General features: G+C 28.6%; 1 long non-coding RNA gene across 1 annotated transcript; it reads left to right on the forward strand.

Annotated features, from left to right (window-relative positions):
- The first annotated feature begins 9,868 nt into the window (after positions 1 to 9,868).
- On the forward strand, positions 9,869 to 12,137 carry LOC130809283 (uncharacterized). The gene is made up of 4 exons (XR_009040786.1): positions 9,869 to 10,358; positions 11,101 to 11,173; positions 11,292 to 11,375; positions 11,589 to 12,137. It is a non-coding gene; the product is annotated as an uncharacterized LOC130809283 (long non-coding RNA).
- Positions 12,138 to 15,878: the final 3,741 nt, after the last annotated feature.

Raw genomic sequence — 15,878 nt, forward strand, 5'->3', positions numbered from 1 at the left:
TTTATTGCTATTTATTGCTGCTTCTAAGGAAAACCGCAGCAAATGACACGCAGCAGATACATTTTTTTCCACTAGTGAGTGCAATTGTCATGGTTTGCATGCTGCTACAATTCACAGTTGTTAGGGAATCCATCTGGAGTTTTTGATCCAAACCACCAATAAACCACGAATGACTGTATTTAGCAAAAATACTCTCACGAGCATTGGATTCAACCACAGTTGGCTCAACATTAACATCGACAACTTCAATTTTGACACATGCTTGTAGTACATAGTCAAACAACACTTGTTTGGACGTTCAAAAGTTGTTACAAGTGGTTGGTCACATTGGCATACTCTTGGAAAATATTCTTCAAAGTTTACAAATATAATATAAAACATAGGGGGTGTGGCAGTTGGGAAGGGGCAGGAGACGGAATGCAATGAAAAAGGGGATAACAATGGGGAAGGGGTTTGAGTGATTTTTTTATTAATTTTTTATTTCTAATTTTATTTTTATGTATTTTTATTTATTTTTTCAAAATTACATGTTTAGCAAGTTATCGATCACATTGGTGTACTCTTGAATAATATTTGTCAAAATTCAGATTATTCATGATTAACCAATAGCTAGGATTATTGTAGGAAAATCGAGTAAAGAATGAATTAATCTGAGTGATTTTTCTTATTTTAAATCCATTTGAGAAACTACTTTAATGAATACAACTCTTACCTACTAAAAAGTTATGATTGGTTGATTCTACACTTATTATAGTATGTACGTGCGTTTTCTAATTTTTTATGATAGTATACTTGATGATATGCAATAATTATTATTATTATTAGTAGTAGTAGTAGTATTAGTAGTATTAGTATTGTGATGAAGGTTATTAGAATTTGGATTGTACTTTGGATTGTTGAGGGAGTAGAATCTGTAGGAAAATAGAAGATTTGCATTTATTTTTCAGAATATTTTTTTTAGGCATTATGTATATTTAGTGTATCTCCTTTCCTTATTTGTTTTAGCTCCTTTTCTATAAATTACATTGTAAGAGGCTCATTAATATAATAATTACAACCAGTATTCCATCTCAAAACCCTAATCTTAGCTTTATTTCTGCTGTTTCTCATGTCTTCGGGATCGAAATCGGTAGTTTTGGATCGTAGGATCGTGTGATCCTACAAATATGCATTAATGTGCTTTAGATTATTGATTGTCAATTATATTTGTTCTCTTTTTAAGTTTTAAGGTGTAAATAAAAATTTATTTGACTTCATCTATTAAGTTTTGAAAAAAAATATTTTTATTTATCACTTATAAACTGCAAAGCAAGAAAAACTTAAATTTTATAAAGGTATTGATATAATTATTTTAAATATATAAAATTATACGCAAGTGTAATCTATATTATATGAAAATATTTACGATTGAAACTACTCATATATTATCCGATAGTTGGATCGTCTGGACCATAGAATCGTGTTATGATCTTATACCATCTGCATTCTTGAGCTAAGTAGAATCGCACGATTCTACATATTAAAATCCTACCTACGATCCAAATTAATTGCTTATTTTTAGATCGTAAGATTGTAGATCGTAAATAAGAATCGGATTTTGATATAACTATGATTATGATTATAAAATTGCTTTATAGGTAACTATCATCACGATTACAACCAGAGAAATCTCTCTTGCATTATTTTTCCAGGTAAGTTATATCTTTAATTACATTTGGACAAGAATTTGATTGAAGAACTCTTTACTTGGACACGTGCACACTTCTACTTGGACATACAAAATGCATTATTTTTTTCCACTTAATACAAAGGTATATATAATTAAAAAAAAATTACCTACAATAATCCAATATTTTCATAATTTTCCTACAATAATTTCACCTAATGATTAACCATGAATAATCTCAACTTTAAAAGATATTTTCCTAGAGTAAACCCGGTAATTAGATGATTTGTTATAGCAAGTTTTCTTTTTTTGAAAAAATAAATTAAAAATAAAATGTCAAAAACAGTTAAAAGAATTTTGATTTTTTTTAATTATTCAGAATTTTATGTGAATTTTAAATTTTTTTTAATTTTACATTAATTACTTTTTTAGTGAATTACCTACTATAGCAGGTTATTGGATTACCTAAGCTTACTTTAGACAAATTTGTAACAATTGAGAAATCTAATAATTTAGAATTGAAAAATTTTAAATAAATATTTGAATGAGAATTATTTGGGGTTCAAAAAACTAATTGAGTGGAAGAAATAATAATTTATAGGCTAATATTGGCGAAGAAACAATGAGACCTAAGTATGTGGCTAAAACTTTTAGAATATCTCGTTTTTTTATTTCATTAGTTCCTTCCTTCTTTTTCTCACATTTGTTTTCTTTTTTATCATTTTTATTTTCATTGCTCCTAATCCTTAAGCCCAAGTTTTATTTTATCTCAAATCAAAAACAGTAACACACCTACTCTTAAACCTTTGTTTGGAAATTACTGTATTTTGTTGTTTTGGATTATTACTTCTCATTCAGTTTAATCTGACCCTCTATTATTTTCAACTTTTAGTTTGTTTGCAGATCAAAACCGGTCGGAAATGATGAATTAGCGGTGTTGATTAGATTTTTCCAAGGACTTTATATTGAGCTGAGCACGTGGGAATTTGTAGTGTTGTATTAGTTTCTTTGATAAATATATATTAGACTTGGTTATGTTGAATGTAGTGGACTTAAAGTGAATTGTATGATTACTTTATATTTTAGTTAGATGTTTGGTTTGAGATTTAGCTGAGTTTGTTTTGTTAAAGTGTTGGTGACTCCTTACTCAAGTTTGGAAGTATGGTTTAAGTTTCTTGTGAAATAAACCCCGTGATGACCCTATTTACCCAATTAACGGTAAGTTGGGTTGTTATAAAATACCCCTAAACTTAGAATTATTTATAGTTAATTATTAGATAGAGTTATTATAACAAAATTATAAAGATATTAAATTATTCTAGATAATTTTCCCAAAAGGGAAAGAGGAGCAAGGAGAATGAACTACGAAGCTAGTCAAGTCCCGAGAGTCATGTATACGTTTATTAGCCGGTTAACCGTGTTTTGATGGAGACATGCCAATGTCACGTTAATAACGCCATTACTGTCACATTTTCATTGATATTGAATTAGTAACTTCTTAATTAATTGTCAACCTCTTTGTAAACGAATCTCATACGGAATTATTCTGGTATCTTATACTAGTATTACTTGTTATTCACCCTGTTTTTATTTGATTTTCTTATAAGTAATACTCACAGGATTAAAAAATTTTGAATATTTTAGATGGTTAAAATATAATTTTTTTTTAAAAAGAATAAAATTAATGGAGAAAATGTAGAGATCATAAAACATTGTAGAAATATATAAAATAAACTTAGTGGAAAGAAAATATGAGAAGCACAAAATTAAAAATGTTAAAAAAAAGGGTTGGTGATTAAAACATGTCGAAACCATAAACATAATAAAATATTAGAAAAATTATCTAGAATAATCAATATTTTATGATTTTTCTACAATAATCTCACCTATTGATTAATCATGAATAATCCTAATTTATGGGTATTTTCCTAAAGTAAACTTGGTAACAAATTTTTTTCAGAAAAAGATAAATTAATTAAAATAAATGTCAAAAAAATGTTTGAAAAAAATTCCGACTGTTTTAATTATTGAAAATTTTTATGTAAGTTTTTAAATTTTTTCTCTAATTTTACATTAATTTTCAGTTTACTTTCTTTGTAAAACTTACTATAGCAAGTTATCGGATTATCCGAGTTTACAACTGGAAGATACCCCCTCAAGTTGAGATTATTCATGGTTAATTAATAGGCGGAATTATCGTAGGAAAATCATAAAATATTGGATTATTTTAGGTAATTTTCCTAAAATATTAAAATAAAGTTAATGAAAAATATCTCTAGACACAAGCATTAAAAAATAGGGAAATTTGCAAAGAAACACCTTTTAAAACCCTTTTTTTTGTAAAGAAACACCTTTTATAATTTTTTTTGTAAAAAAAAACCTTTTAAGAGACTTTTTTTAAAAAAAAACACCTTAAATCAGTTTCCGGTGACTTTTGTCAACTTTTCGGCGTTGACTATGCCATTTGCCAACTTTCCGGCGTTGACTTTTGTTTTTATTTTTATTTTTATTTTTATTATTATTTTTATTATTAATATTATTTTTTTTTTAATTTTTATTTTTATTATTATTTAAAAAAAATAAAAAAAACAAATAAATGTAATAATAATAATAATAATAATAATAATAATAATATAAAATAAAAATAAAAAAAAATAAAAATAATAATAATTTAAAAAAAAAAATTTAAAATTTTTTTTATTATTTTTTTTATTATTATTTTTTTATTTTTCCTTTTGTTTTTATTATTATTTAATTTTTAATTTTTATTATTATTATTTTTTTTTTGTTTTTATTATTATTATTATTATTATTATTATTATTATTATTATTATTATTATTATTATTATTATTATTATTATTATTATTATTATTAATTTTTTTTTAAATAATAATCAAAATTAAAATTAAAAAAATTCATATTAATAATAAAAAAAAAATAAAAACAAAAACAAAAATAAAAAAAAATTTATAAGAAAATTTTAAAAAAATTAATAATAATAACAAAAATAAAAAGTATAAAAAATATAAAATAACAATTATAATAAAAAAAATAATAAATAATAATAATAATAATAAAATTAAAATTAAAAATAAAATAACAATAAGAATAAAAATTAAAAATAAAATAAAAATAAAAACAAAAGGAAAAATAAAAAAATAATAATAAAAAAAATAATAATAAATTTTTTTCTTAAAATTTTAAAAAAAATTATTATTTTTTTATTTTTGTTATTATTATTATTATTATTATTATTATTATTATTATTATTATTATTTATTTTTTTAAAAAAAATTTTTTAAATAATAATAAAAATAAAATTTTTTTAAAAAAATAATATTAATAATAAAAATAAAAATAAAAAGAAAAATAAAAATAAAAATAAAATTCAACGCCGGAAAGTTGACAAATGGCATAGTCAACGCCGGAAAGTTGACAAAAGTCACCGGAAACTGATTAAGGTGTTTTTTTAAAAAAAAAGTCTCTTAAAAGGTGTTTTCTTTCAAAAAAAATTATAAAAGGTGTTTCTTAACAAAAAAGGGGTTTTAAAAGGTGTTTTTTTGCAAATAATCCTAAAAAATATTAAAACTATGATGATTAAGGCTACTTATGTCAAAAAATTGATGGATTTAATTTTAGGATTTGGTTTTAATTTTTGAGACTCAAATAGGAACGAAGGAAATAGAAGGGATAATAATGGGTCCCAGCCAATTCAACCCGCTATAAACTCATCCCTAATTTTAGGGTTTGGGTTTAAATTTTGAGACCCAATAGATTCGGATTTGGGTTTGGGTTCAAAAAATAAACAGGTCTCGTTTGGGCCTAAGGTATTTAAACTCATATCAGGCCTAGACCCTCTTCTCTGAACCAATATAAGACCCCGACCTGCTTTAGACCCGACCTATTACACAACCCAAAATGTATATTAAATTTGTTCTAAACCTATTTATATTTATTACGACTCGATTTAGACTTATATACAACATGTAAACACTTTTTGATACTGATGAAACCTTTGAAATGTAAAAAAGTTTAAATTAAATACTTAAGCTAAAATACATTTTGGATCCTAAACCCATCAGATCCGACAGGACTCTGTCTATGTCCAAAAAATTTTAAACCCCAACGGTTTCGATCCGAATGCAATAAAAATTAATAGGTCTAGATTTTGTTTTGGTTGGATTCGAAAAAGAATCAACCGATGGCCATCTCTACTTATTAATATATAAATTATTGGGGAAACTATAAAAAATAAAATAATATTTGCTCGATCCACTGAATATAAATTGAACTATTAATTATTTTTAAATAAATCCATCTATTCGGTATAATTTTTGAAAATAAACTCAACTATTGTTTATTCCTAATTTTTGATTTACAAAAAGCTTTAAAGATGGTTATAAACAATAGGTGGGTTTATATTTACCATATATATCTAATTGATGGACTTATAAAAAAATAAATAATTGGTGGATTTATTGTAACACCCGAATTTCCTGATATTTTTATTACAAGGCCAATGATGCCTCTTCTTTATTATGTTTTATTAATCAATTTGTTTAGTGCGTCCAACTTTAGGGCAGATGCTGCCGAAATTTTTCGCACAATCTTGCATTGGAGTTTTCTAATCCCTTTTAGTTAAATCATTTCAAACTTTAACCTTTTTCTTTCTTTATTCATTTTAAATATTTTATTTTATTTATTTTTATGTAACACCCGAACTTCCTCAATTCTCTTGCGATTTTCGTTCTGTATAAAGGGTCGAAAATTCAGGGGTGCTACATTTATTTTCAACAATTCAAGAAAACATTGATTTAATATTGTCTATTTACCCTAAAATAAAAGTATTTTATTGTACTATTGTTCATTGTAATATTGTTGATGTGACTCATAGCTAGAGATAGGCATAGTTCTTGAACCATAAGGGTCTAGACCCGATCATACCCTAGTTTTAAGGGTCTAGATCTACCTACTTTTTGACCTTATAGATCCGGGTCGGATCTGGTTCCATGACCTCAGGGTCCGGGTCCGAGTTCGGGTCCACACGTTTGAGACCCAAATCAGACCCCGTTGACTCATTTACATTTTTTTAATTATAGTTATGATGTGTATTTAATTGTTTGATTGGAATTTCATTATATTTTTGAATATTATGTGATTTTAAACTTTATCGGTTCATGTAATTTGAAATGTGATCGTTGTATCTATACTTTTAAAATTAAAAGACTTGATAAATATTTTGTTATAAGAAATTGTATGTTGAAAAGCTTCTTATATTTATTCACTCAATTAGTATAAAGTATTACAAGATCCTTCTTAGTCGAAAATGTTTAAATAATTTTATACGAATGGTCGAAAATTGTATAATATATATTTAAAAAAAATTCAGGAAAAAAGAAAATAAAATTATTTTGGACCCAGATTCAGACCCTAGATCCGCCAAATCCTAAGGGTCTGGGTTTGGGTCTAAATTTTTAAGACCCTATAAATCTGGGTCCGGATTTAGGTCCAATAAAAAAATTAGAATCTCGATCTAAATCCAAACCCATGCCTATCTCTACTCATAACTCGATCTAGAGTTGATTTATGATTAATGATGACGAGTACTAATGTGCTTAATTATATTACAAGATGAAATAAAAGTGTGCAAGATCAAAATTTTGTATAGAACACAATACCCATTCTTAGTCATGATAAAAGTGGATTTCAAGTAATGATTTGGATTATTATTCTTTGTAATAAAAAACTATACAAGTAATAAAATTGACTCACTATTATTTTGGGTGGGGTTTAATAGTCTAATATCACATTTTTATTAGAATTTTCCCCACCTTCCAACATGGTGTGCTTTCTTTCTTCTTTCTTTTTTTATGCTTTAGGAATTTTATTCATTCTTCGTGTAAAATCTTTCAATAATATGGCTATTGACCTGATAAATTGCTATTTATAAAGTTTGAAATAGATAAATTTGATAAGAATATTCATTTTGGGTTAGAAAAACTCATGATTGGCACAAAATGGGTTGCGGAAGGCCATGTTGGGAAGTCTAAGAAACCTTTATCCATATCATTGAGAAAAATTTAAGACTTCCACACAAAGGCTCTTACATTATACAACTTAATCATTCCAATGAATTCTAAGGGAATCAAAAAAAAAAGAGGCAACGACCGAATTATGATTAAGCTAGAGTCTTACTACATGAAATTGTTGACTAACTAATTGTTGAAGAGAAAGCTCTATAATCTTTGATTTGAAGAAGGTAATTCTCATAAATCTTATCTTAATGAATTTAGTTCTATTGTTATGGATTTGAGTAATCTTGATGTTAGTATGTATGATGAGGATCATACTATAAAGTATTGTTCTTTATCAAATGATTTTAAGTATTTTAGGGAGACTGTTTTGTATGGTAAAGAGGTCATTATTCTTGAAAAATTCAAGAGTATCTTGTTAAAAAAGGAGTTAATTGAGAAACAATCAACTATAAATGATGACTTAACACAAAGGGGAGAGGGCTTTGTTGTTAGGGGGAAATCTAAGGGTAATTTTTTTAAATAAACCCATTCATGACAAGTGTAAGTCAAGAATTCGACATATGAACATTGTGTGCCCTGATTGTCAAAAGAAAGGTTTATTAAAAAGAATTATCCGATGATGGTTAAGAACAAGGGGAATAGGGGTGGTAATAACTCATTTTCATATGTTGATTCGCAGTGATAGTTCATAATGGTGATGAAAATGATGACAATGATGATAGTCCTATACTTCTTGTGGTAGAATCGAAAACTAAGGAAAAATGATCATGGGATTCATGATTTAGGGTTTTCATACCACATTAGACCGAATAAAATTGGTTCTTTACATATTATTTTGTACGTTCAAGGTGAAGTGGTGCTTGTAGGTAAGAATGTTGTTTACAAGGTTACGGTTATTGGTTCTAATAAGATTAATATGTTCGATGATATTGCGCTTATTTTTTCTAATGTTAGGCATGTTCTCGATATGAGGAAGATTTGGATCTCCTCAAATACTCTTGATGGTAATGGTTGTAGGTGAACTTATAAAAAGGGTGCTCTTAGAGTTTCTTTGGGTTCTCAAGTTGTGATGAAGGGTATGAAGATTGGGTTACTATATGAGCTTATCAAGTCTATTATTGAGGATTTTGCGTCTAGTTGAGTTCTTCAGTTAAGGAGCCTAATCATACAAAGTTGTGGCATTTGAGATTTAGGTATATAATTAAAAAGGGTTTCTTTGAGTTATCCAAGAGCAGTCTTCTACGTATTCAAGCTACGGGTTCTATAAAATTTATGAGCATTGTGTGCTTGGTAGATAAATGAAGGTTAGCTTTAAAGGCGGTCGTACATAGAACTTTGGGGTCCTTAAAAAAATACATCCATAGGAGTTTCTATATATTTGCTCACGATAATTGATGAGTATTCTTCTTGAAGAATAAAGATGTCTTCTAGGAATTCAAAGATTGAAAGACACTTATAAAGAAGCAAAACAGCAAGCAAAAAATGAGGTTGAGAATGGATAACGCGCTTGAGTATGTGAAAGATTTAAGCTAAAACTAAAACAAGCAAATAAAGATTTAAGCCAAAACTAAGTATGAAACAAGTAACGATGCTAATTAACTAAGAACATAAGATTAAAGGTATACAAAAACATAAAAGGTAATTTGATGATGAAGAGGCAACAACTAGACTTTCTCACCAAAATAGTTGTTACTAATCTTCAACCTAAAGACATGGATATGGGTTATGGGTAAGAATTTTTCTTAGATAACAGTGTTCTCTCTCTAGTAACAAAAGTTTCCTAAAACATACTCAACTACCTATTCTCATGGAGCCAAACACATTTCAAGACATGTAGCACACATTCAATATTTCTGTAACATTTGAGAAATAATATTTTTTTTAGAATTGAAGAATTTAAAATAAATATTTGAATGAAAACTATTTGGATTCGCAAAATAATTGAGTAAAACAAATAATAATTTGTGGGCTAAAGTTGGCGAAGAAACAATGAAACCGAAGTCACAATGAAACCGAAGTCTATGGCTTATTCTTTTAGAATATCTCGTTTATGACATCATTAGTTCCTTCTTTTTTTTATCACATTTGATTTTCTTTTTATCATATTTATTTTCATTACTCCTAAACCTAGGACAAAATAATAATAATAATAATAAATAAATAAATAAATAAATAAATAAATACAAGTTCACCTTAAATCCCAAGTTTTATTTCATCTTAAATCAAAAACAAGAACACGCCTTCCACTCCCAAACCCTTCTTATTCCTTCTCCTTCCATTAATTCTTTCAAACCCAGACTCGAACAAGAAGCGACCAACAACCTTCATTCCATTTTCTTCCTCACTCATTCTCAAGACTTACGAAAAGCCTTAAACAATACAACCTCTCGTTTTGCTTCTCAAAACAGGCGGTAATAAAGATTTTGGTTGGGTTTCGGAAGTTGCAAGTCCATTGTCTCTGAAATCTGCACAACCGAACAAGGAAACCAAAACCAATTTCGTGATGCCGATTTTTGCACTGAAACCAAAACAGTCAATCCTCTTGTTGCCCCTGAATTTCTGCCGAAAATGAGGGAAGCCAAAATCAATTTGGCTTATGTTTTATTGTGCAACAAAATCCTTATTTGGTTGCTTCTGATTCCTGCCGCAAGCTAAGGTCCATTTCTTTCCATTAGTTTTGCTTTTCTTGTTGAGACTTATGAATCAAAAACTGACTCCTTTGATCTTTAATTTCATTATGTTAATTATTATTATTGATCATCAAATCTTGTAGTCTCATGAAAGTGATGTGATCTCAAGAATTAGTGTGAATATGCTTGTTCATATTAGAGTAGATAAATTTTTGATGTTTAATATTGAATTGGTGGATTTTGAGATTATGGATTTTATTGTGGAATATTTGTTTTGGTAAGATGTTGAATAATTGATATTTTGAATTGGGTTAGTAATGTTATTAAGTGTTGATGAGATTTTACTAGAATATGTAATTTTTGAATCTGGATGACTAGTATGAAAATTTATGAAAGATTAAGAAATTGGTGAAAAATGTTGTTATTTGTAGGTTTTAGATAATTTGAAGTTCTTGTACAAATTAGAAGATGCTTTTGGAAATCTTTGGTTGTGGAATAGAATGTTTGTTATTTTAATTAATTGGATATAGATATAAGGAGAATTATGAAGATTGTGATCGTTAAGAAAATGAGAATAATTTTATATCATGGCTATATAATCGTGATGATAGATTGAGGATTTGAGTAAGAACATGCACTTTAATAATAGAAACGCTAGGATGAAATCTTGGTTTAAGCTACGGTCTTAGAAGGAGATGTAATAAGTTATATGTTAGTATAGTAGCATCGAGCGCACGCTTATGACGTTATGTTATTCTCATGCTTCAGGATACGACTACGTCGATGAACCCTTCTAGTCAATTGCGGTGAATCGGTCTTGACTCCCTGAATCGTCTTTTCGGTGAGTAGTTACAGTCCCTTAAAAAGGGTCTGGCCAGACTACAATTTTGAAAATTGTTTTATTAAAGTTTGTGAAATTTATATTGTTTGAGATAAATTTGTTATGAATGATTATGCAGATATTGATATGTTCAATGGATCGGGTTTACGAGCTGGTCATTGACGGAATGGTGGGACATTGACTCCTATTCCCCTATTTTGAGGTGAATTATCATTCAAATATTAATTAGCCTCACCCGAGAGTGACATAGCCTTAGAGCTATGGATGTTCCTCTCAACTAGACTTCCTGTGCGCACATAGATCTAGGAAACTGATGTTGCTTTTAAACCTATGATTTGAATTATGGTGTTTTGTTGTTTTGGATTGTTACTTCTCATTCAGTTAAATCTGATCCCTTGTTGTTTCCATCTTTTAGTTGTTTGCAGATCGGAACTGGTCGGGAACGATGGGTTAGCGGTAATGATTAGAGTTACAGAGATGTTATATTGAGTTGAGTACGTGAGAAGTCTAGTATTGTATTAGGTTTTTGATAGATGTATATTAGACTTGATTGTGTTGATTATATTGGACTTATGGAGTGACTTTTTTATTACTTTGTATTTTAGTTAGATGTTCGGTTTGAAAATTAGTTGAGTTAGTTACGTTAAAGAACTGGTGACTCATTTGCTCAAGTTTTAAAATTGTCATTTAAGTTTCTTAGAAAACAGATCTCGTGATGACCCTGTTTACCTAATCAACGGTATGTCGGGTTGTTACAATTTCTAATAAAACATCTACCTATTCTCGCTAAGATGATTCAAATTTCAAGCATGAATTATCATTAGAAATCAACTCTCGCCCTCAATCCAATGACAATATGAATCATCTCAAACCATAAACCACATCAAACCAAAAGTGTGATACCTCAGATTTAGCTTTAATAAGGATTGATAGACTATTTATATCAATAAGATGCATTTTCTTTTCATGGTAATCCATTTGCAAAGAACTCCACAATTAAGCTTGCTTGGTGGGGTGGGGAGCAATCTTAGAATGGGTGACCTCCTAGGAAGTTTTTCTAAGTGCGTACGAGTGAGACCAAAGTGCGCTGGAAAGATTTGTGTTGGTCTGTGGAGCCAGTTTATAGTCTCCATGAGTAGTCACCTGTGGTTCGCTGGGCTGGAGTAATACAAAAATTAAATAAAGCAATTACACTACATATTTGGTGATAAATTCTAGCCTAAGCCAAATGAAGTACTCACTCATGATGAAAACAAAATTTGAATATAATATAAAACATATTTGATATGAATCCATGATTAAAATAAAAATTACCCAATAACAATATGAATAAAGATAATAAAGTAAGGAGAAGGAGAACAAGTAAATGATGAAGAATTAATTAAACAACTTTCATAGATGAACTCTAAGAAATGCTCATACAGTGTGCTCATACACTCTAAGTGTTTGATAAAACAACTAGTCTCTTGAGAGACCGTCTTTTTAAGAGACATACTTCAAGCCAGTCCATTAAAGATTAATGTCTTCTTACCGTATTCTTAATAACTATTTACATTATCCTTAATGCCTACTTTCAATATAATAAATGTCTACTTACGTCATTCTTAATGTCTACTTATAATATTTTAAAAAATATATAATAGATCGGTCCGAAAGATATGATTTCTCAAAGAGATCGTCTCTCACAACAATTTGTCTTAATGAAATGCTTCAATTATAGTTCATTTGATAATGCAATGAAGAGTACCAAGATGTTCTTCAAATAATCAAATACAAGTTAAACTTCAAACTAGAATTTTTGGGATTGAAATTGCATGAAAATGTTGAGATAAAAGATGAAATATCAAGAATTAATAAAGAAGGATTCTAAACTAAGCAAAAACAGTAAATCAACTAAGAAAAGCTTGAAAATAACTTGGATGACAGAATATTGCAATGTAGATGGTCTGTCTTCTTCTTTCATAGAGAGATGGAAACTGGAAAGTAGGGGGTGGTGGTAGGGACCCATTAATTCCAATTTAGTAGTTTTAGTTATAAATCAACATATATTTGTTTTGTTTATTGTCTTCTGTAAATCACACTACTTAAACTTCCTTACGTTCGAAATGTTTGTTAAACGTACATCATAAGCTTGCGGTAAAAATAAAAATATTTTATCTCCTATACATCAAATTTATACTCCTTGAGTCCTTGTGTCCGACGGGTTGTGCAACAATTGCTACTTTATTTTCTCCCATAAAAAGCATATATATCTTTTAGTATACTAGTCATATATTTAAGAATTGATGTTAACGTTATTAGGAATTATTTAAAAGAACATATTTTGTAGTGATCTAAAAAAATATTACATACCATGTAATTTAATTCAATAAATAGTTATATTCCATATGATAAATCACTATGGGAATATCATGTGAAATTTTACGGTTTTTTTATTAAATTGTATGATGTCATGTAAAATTTGACAGTCTTTTTATTAGATTGTATGATATGATGATTCTAATTACACGACAAATAAACTTGAAACCATCATTGTGAGAAGTCAGCACCTGCCTAGGTTGCACTAAAACGGACACGGACACGGACACGACAAGACACGGATACGGAAAAACGCCAACTTAAAAATGGCGGACACGGGGACACAAAAATGGTAATATAATAAATATATCAAATTAAAGATAATTTTACAATCTTTCATTTGATATATGTAAATAAACACTTTAAAAACATAAAACTCACAATTTTTCAACTTTTCAAAATTCAAATTACAAACACTAAGATTAAGAATTTAAGATTAACAAATAACACATTAACAAATAACAATTAACAAATATTCAAAGAGGATATACAAAAAATGGGAATGGAGGTGGGGCAACACCATGTAGAAATAAAAAATAATTTTTATTATTATTTTTTTTTAAAAAAACGTGTCCTTGACTCCTTGCCATGTCCCTTCCGTGTCCTTGCCGTGTCCGCGTGTCCGGAAAAATATTAAAATATTGGACACTTCATTTGGCGTGTCGAATACGGATTTTCGCGTGTCCGTGTCCGACACGCGACACGTAGGTTCAGTGGCGTGTCCGTATTCCAGGCACCTGCTACAAATCATTAATTTTTTATTGAGGTCATATCACCATGAGACGACTTTAATTGGGTCAGCCCAAACTATTTAAAAAAAAAAAAACTAACTGTACAAATGTAAATTCAGATTTTATTATTTTTATTTTACTATTAAGCTGCTTGTATGGGTCCGTCTTACAATCAAACGGTTTGATACAAGACTTGCTGACTACAAATAATATCTATTGTTGGGGATTGGATGGGCCACTACGGACCAACTAAATAAGAAAAAAGTTTTGTATCGGCCTGATTTGATTTAAAAATCAGATTACAGGTTTCAAATTTTAAAATGGTTGAATTTGAAACAACTCATTGATCCTTACCCTGAATCGGCCCATGAGTAGACAACTCCTTAAATGACCTGTTTTGCAATTTGCATCATATTTCTCCTAGTGAAAAGATACGAGTATTAATTTGGTGGAATTTAAATAGATACAACTATGACAAGTTATATTCTAATGGGTAGGGAGTGAGTATAAAATTTTACCCATCACGGCCACATACCCCATATCACATTATTTATAAAAAAAATTAAATTTTTAAATAAGCATTCCAATTTACATTGGCAAAATATTATAAAAACTTCCATCGGTAAGTCTCCTGTGCTGCGGTCGTAAGAGCAACTAGACCTGACAAATTCAAAAAACTTTAACCAAAAGTTTTAATCCTTTTTCCTATGAATAATTTTTTGAAATTGTCTTTTTAATGCTTATAGTGAGCGTTTTAGATCTTAGAATGGGCATCCAAACATTGAAACTGACAACTTTAAATTCTTATTAGGCATTTTAAGTTTTAAAGTATGTATTTTAACGGTTGGAGTAATTATCTTAAAGAATAAACTTAAGCCTTAGATTAGAAAGGTTAAAGGTTAGAGTGAGGGTTTTAAGCCTTAGATTGGACAATTTGAATTTTAAAATTAATGTTTTAAGATTTAAAATCGGTAGTTAAACTTTATTAAATCAGTTACTCTTGTGAGAAACCGTCTCTCAAAGAGCCGACCTTAAAACAAAAAGCCCATATTTTTATTTTCTTTTTAATTTATATTAATTGGACTATTAAGCCCATATATCTAATGCGTTTCTCAAAGAGACCATCTCTTACAACAATTTGTATTGTTAAATTAGTTTAGTCGAAAGTTGCACATGTGAAAGTTTGGAACGGTCTAAATGGAGAATTAGTGATATTTCATGTTGAATTTAAATTTCAGCCCAACAAAGCTTGAAGCGCAAAATAAACTCACTTTTTTCTTCACTCTCTGCTGGCAAAAGCCCAAATAAACTTTCGGATAGGGTTTAGTTAACGAGTTCAAAGTTTAAAACCCTAAAACCAAAACCGCGGACCTCAAATTTCTTGATTTTATGATTCTTCCATAAGGTCAACCTCCCCTTCAACCTTCTATTAGTGCTAGTTTAATGAAGTGCTATCATAGGCTCCAGTAATGACAAATTATTACTCTTTCTAGTCTTTTATTAATGACAAATTAAAATTATTTTTTCTAGTCTTTTATGGGCTAAAAGTAGGTTTAGTAACAAATAAATGATACTTCATATTTTATTTAATACTCCTTTTGTTTTTATTTATTCTT

This window comes from Amaranthus tricolor, chromosome 3, assembly GCF_026212465.1.
Source record: "Amaranthus tricolor cultivar Red isolate AtriRed21 chromosome 3, ASM2621246v1, whole genome shotgun sequence".
NCBI lineage: Eukaryota > Viridiplantae > Streptophyta > Magnoliopsida > Caryophyllales > Amaranthaceae > Amaranthus > Amaranthus tricolor.